Source organism: Rhineura floridana, chromosome 5 (assembly GCF_030035675.1).
Source record: "Rhineura floridana isolate rRhiFlo1 chromosome 5, rRhiFlo1.hap2, whole genome shotgun sequence".
Classification (NCBI taxonomy): Eukaryota; Metazoa; Chordata; class Lepidosauria; order Squamata; family Rhineuridae; genus Rhineura; species Rhineura floridana.
The window spans coordinates 142,771,841-142,787,148 of NC_084484.1; the positions used below are offsets into that span (position 1 = coordinate 142,771,841).

At 42.6% G+C, this 15,308-nt stretch overlaps 1 pseudogene; it reads left to right on the plus strand.

Moving 5' to 3' along the window:
- Positions 1–9,439: 9,439 nt before the first annotated feature.
- On the plus strand, positions 9,440–12,051 carry LOC133386107 (E3 ubiquitin-protein ligase RNF130-like; annotated as a pseudogene).
- Positions 12,052–15,308: the final 3,257 nt, after the last annotated feature.

The window sequence follows — 15,308 nt, forward strand, 5'->3', positions numbered from 1 at the left end:
ATGCATCTCAGGTGTCAATGGCCAGGATACAGAGGTGTGTCTCATCTCCTCATGCAGAAGGGCTTAAATGAAAAGGCATTTCAGTGCAAACACTAAGGATGATTAAATAACTAACAAATCTGCAGTGTGGAGAGAGTCAGCTTGAAGTCCATATGTAGTTTACATTGAAAGAGTAACTTTTGGTTAGCACTGGGAGCTGACTGTCTGGAATCACCTTCACTTGCACTTCTTCTGCCCTCTTTGGTTTAAAACGATGACGTGGCTCTTGAGATTTTTTTCCAAACCACAGTAAGGCTGCAATCCTATACACACTGACCTGGGAGTAAGTCCCATTGAACTCAACAGGACTTACTACTGAGTAGACTTGTGTAGGATTGCGCAGTAAGTGGTAGTTTTCAGACAAGTCTTAGAATGAGTCTTCATGGTGGGAAATGAAGGGAAAACTGCATTAGGAAGTGGTACTTACAGTTGAACTGAGGATGTAGGGGTTAATAACTGTTTTTGAGTTATGCAGTTTGTCTGTGAAAGTGATCAGCTGTTTAATAAATCCTTCCTGGTGTCTCACATACTTTACTTCCAATGTGATAAATTCAGGCTGTACTGTCACTGCACTAATTCAAATACTTTGCTTTCTTTTTGGCTGCTTTACCTTTCAATAGTGTGCCAAATGTTTCTATGTGGTCCCATTGGGACACCAAGTGGGCACACAGAGAACTGCAGGAATATAATTTAAATAAGAATTCAAATGTATCTTCTAAATGAAGGGAACGCATTTCAGAAAACCTTGTTGGGTTCCCCGAGCATTATGATTAAAGCAAATACTTTGAACTGAAACATTTGCACTTAATGAACAATTTTAAGAGATATTCTGTGTCTCTGTGTGTGCATATTTATTTATTTATTTCCTGGATTGTTTACCAGGGTTGTTTATTTGCTTTGTTTTATTTATTACCTTTATATTGTGCCGTTCCTCCCAAAGTAGCCCAGGCATTTGCAATAAAAATAAAATTAAAAACATTTTAAACTTTTAAAATGGTTTAAAACAGTTGATAGTATTTAAATATGTAGAGCCATGGGAGATATGCACCCATCCATGCCCCTGTTCCTCATTGCTCTACTTGTTCACCCTCCTTCCCCCTCTGCTGTAGGCCAGAATTTGAGTCCAGCTTCCTATAATCTGGCAAACATAGAGATTTGGAAGGAGAATGGACTCACATTCATAATTTATAAAATGCAAATATCAACACATTATAGAAGCAATAAGAGCAAACAAGATGAAATTTACACTGTATTGTGTTTATTAATAGAATACTGTTCACCTTGTGAACTGATTAAAAAAAGGTTAGTATTACCTTTTACTTACCCCTCTTTTACTATTTATCTAGATTTAAATATTTTTTAGGTCATAGTCCCTTCCCAGAGCCCTGAAACAGTCACCTCTAAGAGCCAATGAGAGAGATGAGAAGACCCCAATGAGAAGGAAAATGGCTTAGGCCAGGAGAAGATAGTGTATGTGAGGCTGAGGAGAAGATAGGGAATGTAAAGAAAGGCTGCCAATAATTTTCTGTCAGGGTTTATATGAGAGGAGTGATTATAAAGAATAGATACTAAAGAATACAACACAGGCAACACAAATCATTTGTCACATAATGTATAATTCAAGGAGGTCTCAAGAGCAGGGAACATGCCATTCCCTTGCAACCCAGATCCCTGCTCCTATCTTCCTTCATCTTAGGCAAGAAATTCCAAGGTGCTTAAGAGACAGCAGGATATATAGTCAGATTTCTGCAAAAGAATGAGCATCTTTTCATTGGAGTAATTAACTCAAGGAATTCACCCACACAACAGCTGTTCCCTTGTCATTCAACATAATGGCTGCCGTTTACCTGAGAGCCTGCCATTTTCAATTTTCTGAGCAGAGGGAAGGCCCCATTCTTCTGAGAAACCTTACGCAATATGGAGTTTTCTGCTAGTCATGACATCAGCAGGGAAAGCCACATCTCTGAGGGAAAACAGTGCATTAACTGTAAGCATTCCAGTTGGGTCTGCTTTTGTGTGCACATGTCTTACAATTTAAGAATTCAGATTCTTCATCCTGAATATAATGGGGATTTTATGAACTGAACTGTTGTGACAAAAATCACACTAGCCTGCAACCCTAGTTAGTACTTTTCTTGGTCCTTGTGAATCAACACACCTCTCCAGTTATCATAGGGAGAGCTGTGGCAAGGGAACTTAGCAAGGAAGCCTGCTCCATGAGTTAGAGGGAACTGCCAGCTGATGAAGTATCAAGGCAAATTCAGCAGCAGAGTGTGTTTGGCAGCAGGATGAGGTCTGGGTACCTCCTTACAGTCTGTTCACCGAGTAGTCTGCTCTTTGACTTAAACAAACTTTCTTTGACCTAAACAAACCGAAGAGTTCAATAAATTAACACAATAAACTACAGAAACAATTATGCAGGTAGGAAGCCAGCAGGTGGGAGGCTTTCCAGCGTTTTGCACTATCTGTAACATGTATAACCTATTGGACAGAAGTTGTAAGTGTGTCCTGGGTGCAATGAGCTTCTGGCTCTCTGGGAAAAACTTTGTTTCCTTGAGGCCAAGGTGGCTAACCTGGAGAAGCTGAGAGAGGCAGAGAGGTTTGTGGATGATGCCTTTGGGGACATTATAGGTGTGTCCCACTCCCAGAATGATAGCTCCCCTGCCATCATAGAGACTGAGGGCCTTGAGGAAGAAGAGTGTGTAGCTGAGGAACAGGCAAATGATCCCTTAGAAGGGCCCCATTGCTTGGGGGATGAGCAGATATCCTTTCTTGCTAAGGATACTGCTCTGGGGGTGGAGGGATCCTAGTAGTGTGGGTGATATGATCATTAGGAACCTAGATAGTGGAGTTATGTGATGGGCTTGCAGACCGCAGGGTGATTTGCCTGCCTAGTACAAAGGTTGCCAATGTCACCCGTCGTGTAGATAGCTTGGTAGATAGTGCTGGGGAGGAGTCAGTGGTTGTGATGCCAAAAAACCTTGAAAAGAGACACTGTATACAAGTGTCTATACACTAGTACTAGAAGCCTCTTAACCAAGATGGGAGAATTGGAGTGCCTGGTCTTAGAAGACAGCATTGATATAGTAAGCATAACTGAAACCTGGTGGAATGGAGAAAACCAGTGGGATATGGTTATCCCTGGATTATACAGCCACGACAGTGGCTGTATACTATAGCCAGCGGGGATTTTTCACATTCCGCAATGTTAAATTCAAAATACCCCCCATGCCATTCTGATGCTTCCCATAAGCTCATTTCAAAACAAAACCTTACAAAATTTATAGTCCTGAACTCAGATATGCTTGCTTAACAACCCTGTAAATTTTCTTGATGATACACAAAACAGTCAGAGAGAATCGAGAGTTCAAAGTCTAAAAAAAGAGAAAAACAACCCAGACCCCTTTTGGACTTTTTTCTCTCTGAGTTCTCATAATCTGTTGAAATTCATGAAAAATCACCCATGTTCACAGAGTACCTGTAATCCCATTACTGACCTTGCCCCATACTCTGACCTTCGTCTTCTGCAGTTTAAAAGTTTAAAAAATGCCTGGATGATTTTTAATTAATTTAAGAAATTTTGGCTTGAAGCCAATGATAATGTCGGGCATGCTCAGTAAGAACCAACTGTCAGAGTTCTAAAAGCCTAACAGCTGCTGGGCTTGGCTAATAAAGGGGCCCCACCCACACCAGACTTTGATTTCACTTAAGACAGTGATGGCTTCCCTCAGAGAATCCTGGGAAGTGTAGTTTGTTGAGCCGAGACTCATGTTCCATTGAGAGAGCTCCAGTGGCCAGACTGGTTTAACAGTCAGCCACTCTGACTGAAGTCTGTGAGGGGAACTGGGTGTCTCCTAGCAACTCAGCACCCTTCACTAACTACACATCCTAGGATTCTTTGGGAGAAGCCATGACTGTACAAAGTGAAATAAAGGCCTGGTGTGGATGTGGCCAGGGACAGCTTTGGTTTAAATTTGGGTGGGAGGCTACATGTGCCTGCTGTAGAAAAAAAGTTGGGGGAAAGGCTGAAAAGCAATGATGCTGTTCACAATGTTTTCCTTTTGGAAAGGGGCTTCCCTTCTGCCCAGTGCTCACCCACCCAATTTCCTCCACCTCCCCTCCCTGCCCCTTCCCCAGGTCAGTGTTGGACTACGACCTGGGAGACCAGGGTTCGAATTCCCACACAGCCATGAACCACACTGGGTGACCTTGGGCCAGTCACTGCCTCTCAGCCTCAGAGGAAGGCAATGGTAAAACTACCTCTGAATACCGTTTACCATGAAAACCCTATTCATAGGGTCAACATAAGTCAGGATTGACTTGAAGGCAGTCCATTTCCATTTTCAAACATGATTGCACAGAAATAAATCCCATTGAACTCAAAACGTATGCAAATGATCAAACCCTCCTTCCCTTCTCCTTCCTCCTATCCCCCCTCTTGCCCTTTCCCTCCCCCTTCCTTTGCCCCTCCCTACCCATTCCCATCCCCTTCCAATCCCCTCCTTCCCTTTCCTCCTCCTCCCGCTCCCCTTCCTCATCCCCATGGTCAGTTTTACCAATCTTAAGCATGATTGCAGGGAAGTAAATGCCATTGAACTCTATAAGCATGCAAATGATCAAACCTGCCCTCCCCCTTCCTTTGTCCCCCTCCAATACGATCCTTCCCCTTCCCCCCTCCCCCTCCTCCTCCCCCATGGTCAGTTTTTCCTATCCTAACCATCATTGCATAGGGGTAAATCCCATTGAACTCAATAAGCATGCTTTCCCCCTTCTTCCCCTCTCCTCTCCCTTCCTCCTCCCCTCCCCTCTTCCTTCCTTCTCCTCCCCTCCCCACTTCAGCCCTCCCTCCCTCCCTGCCTGGTCACTTTTACCTATCCTAAACATGGTTGCACAGGAGTAAATCACACTGAATTCAATAAACATGCAAATGATCAAACCTGTCCTTCTCCTCCCCTCCCCCTCCTACCTGCTCCCCCCCCAGTCCTCCCCTCTGCATTTCCTCCCCTCCCTCCTCCTCCTCCCCTCCCCATCCCCTGTGGTCAGTTTCACCTGTCCTAAGCATGATCGCAGGGGAATAAATCCCATTGAACTCAATAAGCATGCAAATGATCGATCCACTTTCAGCAAGCTTGCACAGGATCCCATTTCTTACCTCCTGGATTAAAAAGCAGGGAAATTCACTAATAGGCAAAAAACCTTGCGGTTTAAGAACATACCTATAGCCAACAGATATTTCTATCAAACTTTAAAAAGCAGGGAAATTGGGTAGCTATAGTGAATGCACCAGGGGATCAGGAGACGTGACCTCCTCTCTGAGATATTGGACTGCCCTACAAATTGGTCAAAATGCAAACACAATTTGGGTTGGTCTTTCACAGTCCAATCCACTTGCTGTGTAGCTTGGAATAATTTGGTAACATGTGCCTCTGAGCATATGGTGAGTGGTGGCAACATCTGCAACCAGCCCAAATAATAGAAAGAAGACATGTGCTGTGCTGATCTTGTTTTAGCAGGAAGGAAGCAACATTATTAAGACAGGAGATCCTGTGCTTGTGGGATGAGCAGAGCAATCCAAACTACAGCATCATTTACACTGGTATCAGAACATACGTCAGCACATCACTGTAGACTGTGGTGTCTTTGTGATATATGGTTTTATTTATGCATATATAGAGAGACTGAACATAAGATGGAAGGACTCACAAGGTTAATACTTGTTTTAATTAAGCAACAGATGTTGCTCCTCCATTATGTTTCTGGGCAGTTCTCTCTCCCTCCCCCCCAAGTCATAGCTTTGGTGTCAGCACAGAGATCAAATGAAGCCTCTCTGCCTTCCCAGTTCTCCGCTCCAGATAAGATTGGTGTTTGGTCTGTTGTTCTCCTACCCCTAGGATGATGCGGCATCCAGTCATGTGAACATAAGAACATAAGAACATAAGAAGAGCCTGCTGGATCAGGCCAGTGGCCCATCTAGTCCAGCATCCTGTTCTCACAGTGGCCAACAAGGTGCCTGGGGGAAGCCCGCAAGCAGGACCCAAGTGCAAGAACACTCTCCCCTCCTGAGGCTTCCGGCAACTGGTTTTCAGAAGCATGCTGCCTCTGACTAGGGTGGCACAGCACAGCCATCATGGCTAGTAGCCATTGATAGCCCTGTTCTCCATGAATTTGTCTAATCTTCTTTTAAAGCCATCCAAGCTGGTGGCCATTACTGCATCTTGTGGGAGCAAATTCCATAGTTTGACTATGCGCTGAGTAAAGAAGTACTTCCTTTTGTCTGTCCTGAATCTTCCAACATTCAGCTTCTTTGAATGTCCACGAGTTCTAGTATTATGAGAGAGGGAGAAAAACTTTTCTCTATCCACTTTCTCAATGCCATGCATAATTTTATACACTTCTATCATGTCTCCTCTGACCCGCCTTTTCTCTAAACTCAAAAGCCCCAAATGCTGCAACCTTTCCTCGTATGGGAGTCGCTCCATCCCCTTGATCATTCTGGTTGCCCTCTTCTGAACCTTTTCCAACTCTATAATATCCTTTTTGAGATGAGGCGACCAGAACTGTACACAGTATTCCAAATGCGGCCGCACCATAGATTTATACAACGGCATTATGATATCGGCTATTTTATTTTCAATACCTTTCCTAATTATCGCTAGCATGGAATTTGCCTTTTTCACAGCTGCTGCACACTGGGTCAACATTTTCATCGTGCTGTCCACTACAACCCCGAGGTCTCTCTCCTGGTCGGTCACAGCCAGTTCAGACCCCATGAGCGTATATATGAAATTAAGATTTTTTGTTCCAATATGCATAATTTTACACTTGTTTATATTGAATTGCATTTGCCATTTTTCTGCCCATTCACTCAGTTTGGAGAGGTCTTTTTGGAGCTCTTCGCAATCCCTTTTTGTTTTAACAACCCTGAACAATTTAGTGTCGTCAGCAAACTTGGCCACTTCACTGCTCACTCCTAATTCTAGGTCATTAATGAACAAGTTGAAAAGTACAGGTCCCAATACTGATCCTTGAGGGACTCCACTTTCTACAGCCCTCCATTGGGAGAACTGTCCGTTTATTCCTACTCTCTGCTTTCTGCTTCTTAACCAATTCCTTATCCACAAGAGGACCTCTCCTCTTATTCCATGACTGCTAAGCTTCCTCAGAAGTCTTTGGTGAGGTACCTTGTCAAACGCTTTTTGAAAGTCTAAGTACGCTATGTCCACTGGATCACCTCTATCTATATGCTTGTTGACACTCTCAAAGAATTCTAACAGGTTACTGAGACAGGACTTTCCCTTGCAGAAGCCATGCTGGCTCTGCTTCAGTAAAACTTGTTCTTCTATGTGCTTAGTTAATCTAGCTTTAATAATACTTTCTACCAGTTTTCCAGGGACAGAAGTTAAGCTAACTGGCCTGTAATTTCCGGGATCCCCTCTGGATCCCTTTTTGAATATTGGTGTTACATTTGCCACTTTCCAGTCCTCAGGCACGGAGGAGGACCTGAGGGACAAGTTACATATTTTAGTTAGCAGATCAGCAATTTCACATTTGAGTTCTTTAAGAACTCTCGGGTGGATGTCATCCGGGCCTGGTGATTTGTCAGTTTTTATATTGTTCATTAATCCTAGAACTTCTTCTCTCGTTACCACTATTTGTCTCAGTTCCTCAGAATCCCTTCCTGCAAATGTTAGTTCAGGTTCAGGGATCTGCCCTATATCTTCCACTGTGAAGACAGATGCAAAGAATTCATTTAGCTTCTCTGCAATCTCCTTATCGTTCTTTAGTACACCTTTGACTCCCTTATCATCCAAGGGTCCAATCGCCTCCCTAGATGGTCTCCTGCTTTGAATGTATTTATAGAATTTTTTGTTGTTGGTTTTTATGTTCTTAGCAATGTGCTCCTCAAATTCTTTTTTAGCATCCCTTATTGTCTTCTTGCATTTCTTTTGCCAGAGTTTGTGTTCTTTTTTATTTTCTTCATTCGGACAAGACTTCCATTTTCTGAAGGAAGACTTTTTGCCTCTAAGAGCTTCCTTGACTTTGCTTGTTAACCATGCTGGCATCTTCTTGGCCCTGGCGGTACCTTTTCTGATCTGCGGTATGCACTCCAGTTGAGCTTCTAATATAGTGTTTTTAAACAACTTCCAAGCATTTTCGAGTGATGTGACCCTCTGGACTTTAGTGAAGCATCACTAGCTAGTCATTTCTATGACAACACCAGGACCAGCACCAGTTTGCGCCAGGCCTGCAGTGCTGTAACCCAACACTCTCTAATAAGCTCACCTGCATGTCCCACCTACCTCTTGTATCAATGTGCATGACATGTTCACATGCCTGCCATCAACCAAGATGGCGGCGGGGGCATCAACCCTTTTAAAAGGCAGCATTGTGGGATCACAGCCCTAAGATCAGAGAAAAGCTGCTGCTGCTGCCTTTTACCATCAAAGAGCAAGCAGAGGCTTATCTTCGATTATTAGTATTGTAGACCAGAGATAAGTCTCTACTGGCTCATTAGAAAAAGGTCAGCAGCTGAAGCTTATCTCCAAACTTAGTGCAGTGGGACTGCAGTGCTGAGTGGAGATAAATTTATGCTTGCTCTCACAGCTTGAACTTTGAATCAGCTGACATCATATGATGCCAACTGATTTGACAGTTGAGTGGCCTTGCCGACCTGTACAAATGGTCTGTGGAAGAGGGTGGGTCAGTGCTGGATCTGGGCATCTGGCTAAAAAAGATTCCCCACCCCTGAATTAGAGCCTTTTATTTCAGTAGAACAGTCATTTGTTTCAACAGTCATTGAGCCATACTACACATCAGCTTACCCTGTCTCTGCAGCAGAGTTAGCTTTGATACCTCTAAGTGTTAGAGCTGATCCCATTTTTATGAGGCCTATTTGAAAATTCAGTTTGTGATTAGAAACAATCCTGTTCCGTATACTCCAACAATGGGCTGGAGAAGAATGAGGAAAACAAACATCAAGCATAATGGTGTTGCTTTTACTGAGTGATTATCCACGTGTGTGGGAATACTTTACCTGTAATCATTTTTTCCATATAGCTTGCTGTATATTCTCTCCTTTCAAGACACAACTTATCATCATCATTATCCTACAATACAGTAATACTGAATTCTGTGGTCTCACGTCTGTAGTAAGGAACTGAAATAGGGTGGCCACAGATGCCAGTCTTCATCTTCCTAGTTCTGCCTGTTCAGAGGCAGGATATTTTTCTTGAAAATGGAGCTCCTCTCCATTTCAACTTTTAGCTTGCATTTCCGGCAGGAATTTTAACATCTTGACATTTCTCTCCCTCTTTCCTCATAACTTACTCAGCGAACATGGGAAGTTTATATTTTCTTAACTTTTTTTTAATCTGGTGGCTGAGAGAGGCTTTGCCCACTAATGGACTCCAAAGCCAGCACCTTGTCTCTTTACCCATGTGGCACTGAGTTTTCCTCCTGCTTGCTTCATTGCCCTCGGTTACACTGGTTGCTGCAGCCTCAGTTGGTTTCCTCTGTTGAGATGGAAAAGGCAACAAAGAAGGTAGTAAGAGAAAGTGGCGTTGGAAGTCTCCAGAGGCGGTAGAGTTTTGCCTCCAAGGCTCTCCTGAAGCCAGCAGCACTTGAACTCTGAGAAGGTCATAAAGTGTTGCTTTTAAGGCTATCCTCAGGCCAGCAGCTCAGGAAGTTGCTGAGTAAGGCTTTGCCTGCAAGACTCTCCTAAAACAAATAGCCAGTGCAGTTGCAGAGAGGTCTCTGCCCTTGTGCTGCTCTGGCAAAGAGCAGTATCACTCTGTTTTGTCCTTCCGCTCAATTTTGGACATGGTACCCAGCTCATTGTCTTTTTCAGGGAAGTGTTACATCATCCCTGACTACAAAATGACCACCACCTTCATGTTAAGTGTCAATTAGTTCTGAACCATGTTCTGAAGGCGTGGATAGCACCAATGGGGTCAGATGTATCCAATTCACTCTACTCTACAGAAGGCAACACCCTCCACCTAGGCTGCAATCCTGTGTACATTCACCTGGCAGTAAGTCACATTGAACGTAAGGGGTCACTTCTGAGTAGACATGTATTACATTGCACTATAAGAGACAGATGGAGGCTGTAGGGCACCCTCTTCATTACCCTCTTCACCTGGTTCCTCTTGCCCCAGTCCCTAGCAGAGGTCTAAGAGGAGGCATATGACTATGCACTGTACCCCTTAGGGTTGGAACTATATGAATAGCCTCCTGCTCACCTAACCTGAAACCTCAGCAGTTACATGGTGCCATTGGGGGATTTATCAGACATTTAGCCTCCACGCTGCCATGATTCCTCATGGACCTCCATGATATCCTTCTGATATCAAACTTAGTGAGTCAGCTGATAGTAGGGTTGCCAGGTTCAATCCCTGAGACTGATCCTGTATCTTTAGGAGAAGAGAAAGTCAGCCAAGTACAGGTGTTCTTGCAACCCTGTAATAGGAAAAACCACAAGGTGGAATCCTCCCTTCCCCCTGCACAACTTTTAAAGTTGTGCGCGAGACTGGGCAGATTCGGGGCGGAAGCGGTTGCAACGGAAGCAGCCACCACGGAGAGTCTCCCGGCCACCGGAGTCGAGGCGGCTGGCCTTGGAGCCAGCGAAACTGTTAAGAGAAGCTGCCGGGCTTCACTTCGGGACCAAGCGGGAAGGGCAACAGAGGCTGCGAGGGCGGTCGCTGGCAGGGAAAAGGCGCTGAGAGCTGCAGCGGCGGCCCCGGCCCGGCAGGGGGCTCCTTTGCCTTCTCGGTCAGAGCGCCCTTGCAGCCTCGCTCTTCGCCTCCCCCTCAGGATCGCTCTTCTAGGCAGTAAGTGGGGACGCCGCTGCCTCCCCGAGACGGTTGCAAAGCCTCGCCAGAAGCGGCGGCGCGTTGGTACCCACCTTTCCGCTTCTATCTCGGATGAAATTCAGAGGAAGCTTCTGGAGATGAACGGAGGCAAGCTGGCCCGGAGCCCCGCACCTTACTTCGAAATCTAAAAGAGCTACTCGGGCTTTTGTTTAACGCCTTGTTGGGTATGGTTTTTTCTGCTCGCCATTACCACTAAAAAAAACGTTTACGTTATAGGTACAGCCGCGACATATATCTAGGCTTCTTTCTTCGGATTTGTTTCTATTTAAATAATAATAATAACATAATCTCCACATCACCTTCAGTCTAAGCGGATGAATGGATATCTATCTGCCAGGCATATAGGAACCGACTTTCCTGTTCAAGTGCTTACGAACCGCGGCGTGTGGAGTAAATAAAGCAGCCAGTCGTTCTGCCACAAGACTCTTTGTTGGTTTTGTTACAAAAGACGGACACAGCTACTCCGCTGGAAAGTGATATGTTAATGCAAATTTAGGCATATCGTTCTGCAGTTTTTGAAAAGAGAATCTGAACACTTTTTTTTAGACCTCAAAATGATTTTGAAGTGAGGTGTGCACTTATTGGAACTATGTATCTTCTTTGTTTCTCTTGGTCCTAATTAATTGTTATGCTTTCCTCAGTGCAGGGTATAAGGATAAGCATATTTTACAGCCCTTCTTAACGCAACTGTATTTAATCCTGTTGGTTCAGCCCCTACTTTTTTAAGGTTTGAGGGATGGTGTGGAGCTGACTTGCCCAAAGTAGCTGTTACAGGCCTGTTCTTGGCACCTTTGCGAAACAATGGGGATCGTTTAGGATCAATGGAGATCGTTTAGGTTGTGATCCTCAGAGTTTAATATTCCTCCAAACACTAACCAGTGGATTGCCCTGCTGCAGCAAGGAAATTGTGTACTTTTAGACAAAAAATACTGTAAGCAATTTCATATATAATGCTTCAGCTGTGATACTTTACAACAGTATATCCAGTGATGAGCCTGTCACTATGATGCATGTTGGAACTGGAGACACTGTTGCTGTCATGATTACAGAATCAAAGGCTAAGATGATCCTAAATTACTTCGACAATAACATGACTGTCCTAACTACAATAGCAGTTGGAACCCACACACAACAAGTGTAGTTGTGGCTCTTTTTCTTTCATCTACTTAGAAACTCCATTTATATTATTGATTGTATTTTTTCAGTGTGCTTATTTACTTACTAGAAGAAACCAAAACCCCCCAGTGCAATTATGAAATCAGAGTTAAAAGCAGTGAGGTTTTGAAAGGTTCGGTCCACCATCTTGATTTAAACATGGTGTCCAGTTGTATCCAAACATAGACAAAAAACTTCTTGATCTCAGGAACCGTCATGCAAAATTTGGTTATGATATCTTAAGAGGTATCTGATCCTGACACATATAGGATTGCACTTTTTTACACACATTTCCTTAGGGGCATGAAGGCAAAGTATAGTGTTGAATTTCTATGAATTTTGTTTCAAAATCCACATTTACATAATTTCAAAGCCATGGCAGTGATTCTGAATAAAAGAAATACATGAGCTTCAGCCATTTAGAAAGTCACAAAACTGCAGCACTATCTTCCTATGTGATGAATAAAGATCCCAAAAAAACCTGGATGATAAAAGCTAATTAAATGATATTATAGACTATGACCAACCCTGGAGAAAGTTTTTGCATACTACAATTAATAACAACAAATATTAATAGGGAGGTGGGTCCAATTTCAGAAGAGTCTGAAAGTAGAGCATGAAGAGGCAGGTAAAACCCTTTTTATGCTCCCAGGCATTTTAAGCACTTTAATATTTACTTTTACACCTACATTTAACACTACAATCTTAATATTTTAGCAATTTTTAACTTTTTAACATCTTTACATCTAAATACTTTTAAACTGATTTAATATGTTTTTATATTTAATTTTTTTTTTAGGATTGTGTTGTAGTTGTTTATCTGTTTAATTTATGTTTAGCTATTTTGATATATTGTTTTAAGTCGTGATATATGTTTAATTGTATACTGGATGTTTTTATGTTGTTAACCGCCCAGAGAGCTTTGGCTATTGGGCGGTATAGAAATATAATTAATAAATTAATAAAATAAAATAAATATGCTGGAATGGCACAGTTAGAATGGAATTTTCCCTGCCTTCTTAATTTCATTTATGAATCACTTCCCATGAGGCATCTCAAAGCAATGTACAATATAATAACATATATTAAACAGTTACATATATAAAAACAAGCTTGGGCAGTCATTTCCCTATCTTGCTGGAGCTCAGCTGAAGTAATTCTGCGTGAGAACTGCATTTCTGGACTCATTTCCCAGTAATCACTGTGGACTGAGGTTGGCTGCCTGTTGATGGGGTCAGAAAGGCCTCACCCCCAAAAATAACTAGAGTTTTTTACTGGCCTTGTTGACATTGGTTTAGCTAAACTAGGGGAATTTGTGTTGAATCTGCTCTTCCAGCCCCAAGGCAGTACTGGATTGTGCAAGTCTAAAAGCAGCCATCATGAAAGTAAATGAATTTATTTATTGACATCAACGAAGAAGAAAAAATGCAATGCTTGTGCAACTTTTGAGGAACTCGGGGAAACTGCTTGTGGGTCAAAATGACTTCTTTTGCTGAAGTAAAGAATGGCTGCCAGTGTGCAGTCTTGCCTGGTAGTTATTGATAACAAGAATACTTTGATACTGAACTGAGAAACATCACTGGCACAGTGGATGATGGATTATTTAATGCCTTTGGAGAAGAAGATAATAGTCATCTAGAAAAAGACATTAACAAAACAATAGATGGTTCCAGAGGCAACAATGGCTCTGCAATGACTCAAATGATGAAAAGACCTGGTCCCATCTTTGGTCAATATAAAACCTATTATTTTTATTCCAAAATTCCAGGAAATTTAGAATCCTAGGAAATTCAGGATGATTTAGTATGCTTTGAATGGGCTAGAGCAGCAGTTCCCAAACATTTCCCGCTATGGACCACTTTAAAATTGCTGAGGGTCTTCGCAGACCACTTAATAATTTTTCTGCATATGATGGCAATTGTAATGCACTATGCTAGATGCTGTATGCTTTTTAGTTGTATTTCTACAGATGCACTGTGGATCACCTGAATGAAGCTCGAGGACGACTAGCGCTCCATGGACCACAGTTTGGGAACCCCTGGGCTAGGGGGAATTTTAGTAGGGAGGGGTAGAATAAAGATTTTTATTCAGATTGCTTGCATCAGTTGCTTTTTTATCCCATTATTATTATCATTATTATAGTGATTTCTTAATGTACATGATACTGTTTTCTCATTTACATGGTATTCTTTTTGTTACATTGTGCTGTCTACAATAAGAATGTTTATTATCCCTGTATTGCAGACCAACAATATTGCTCTGGTTACAATCTTGAATTTGTGCCTCTTGTCCCTGGCTCAGCTTTATTCACTGAGGTGTAACTTTGAACCCAGATTAATGATGATTTTCAAGTAATGTTAATACCGTTGCACCTGGTACTTTTTATATTAAGCATGGACTTGTAAGTTGGATGGTGCACCCATGCTCTCTTCAAGAATCCTTGGGAGGCTTTGGCTGTCTGAACATATCCTGGAATTGGGAAGGGTTGTTGTTCCGTAGTGACTGATATTCAGAGGCAAGTTGCCTCCGATTCTGATGGTAATGTACAGCCATCATTACTAGTAGCTGTTGATAGCCCTTGTTCTCCATTAATTTGTCTAATCCACATTTAGAGGATCTAAATTGGTGACCATAACCACATCTTGTGAAAGCACATTTCATAGTTTAACTGTGTACTATGTGAAGAAGTATGATTTGCCTGTCCTGAATCTTCCAACATTCAGCATCATTGGATGACTCCAGCTTCTAATATTGTAAAAGAAAAACCCTCTGCTTTTCTACCTTCTCCACACTATGCATAATCTTACACACTTTTTGCTTTTTTCCAATCTAAAAAGTCCCAAACACTGTAATCTTTTCTCATAGGGGAGTTGTTCAAGCCTCTTGATCGTGTTGCTTGCCCTTTTCTGCACCTTTTCCAGCATTACAATTGCCTTTTGGAGATGCCAGAATTATTCACAGTATTCCAAGTGTGGTACTTACAAGTTTAACATTGCACAGTTGTATGCTGTGTAAACCTCCTCCTGTACAGTAGAGAGATACTGAGATTTTTTCCAAGGGTGTTTTATTTATTATCATGCAAATAAGTACTAGACCAGCAGTAGTTAGGGGTCACTCAGTTCTCCAGAGGGTACCATCTTACAGATATAAAAGTTCTGTAACAGAGATGGGGAACATGTAGCCCTCCAGATAACTCCCATCAGCCCAGCCAACACTGCCAAACACCTGTGTTGGCCTCCCTTG